We start from the raw sequence: 702 nt of genomic DNA, 5'->3' as shown, positions 1-702 counted from the left end.
CCCGGAACCACGACCCGGGGGGAAGCGCCCCCCAGGCGAGAGCGGCCCGAACCCGTGCCCAGACGTCACCGCCGGCGGCCACTCGGCACGGGAGCGGGCAACAGACGCAGCCGCTCGCACGGCAACAGGGCAGGAGACGCACGGCCGCGGGGGAGTGGCCACGCACGCACGCACTCGCACGCACACGGGAGCCCCACGTGCCAGACGCCAGCCAGGCCCGGCGGGATCCTCCCCCAACTCGGAGGGGGGAGGCGCAGGCCGCGGTAGGCAAGAGAGCGACGCTCGGCCCCACCGCGGGGCCGGCAGACCCCTCGCAGAGAGGGGGCTCTGCCCAACACGCAACGGTAGTCACCCCGCATCGGTGGCCACTACGCGCAGAGGAGGGGCGGCAGCTGGGGGGTTCCGGTACCCCAAGGCACCCTCTCGGATCGCTAGAGAAGGCTTTCTCACCGAGGGCGCATCGCCCCCACCCATTCGTCCCCCCGACCGAGCCCCGCGAAACGGCGTCCCAAAGGCCTCCAAGGGCCTGGGGGCAGGGGTGGGTCTGCGGTAAGGGATAGGCACAGGGCAATCCTGAGCGCTCGCGGCCAGAGCCCGACAAGGGGACCGCCTTTGCCTCTCCACGCAGGCCATGCTCCCATCACCGCCCAGAAGGAACCTCGTGCCTCCACCGGGGCCACGAGAGGAGCGGAGACGGGCACA

This window comes from Neovison vison, unplaced genomic scaffold (genome assembly GCF_020171115.1).
Source record: "Neovison vison isolate M4711 unplaced genomic scaffold, ASM_NN_V1 Scaffold_153, whole genome shotgun sequence".
Lineage (NCBI taxonomy): Eukaryota > Metazoa > Chordata > Mammalia > Carnivora > Mustelidae > Neogale > Neogale vison.
Note: the sequence above shows the minus strand (reverse complement) of the source record.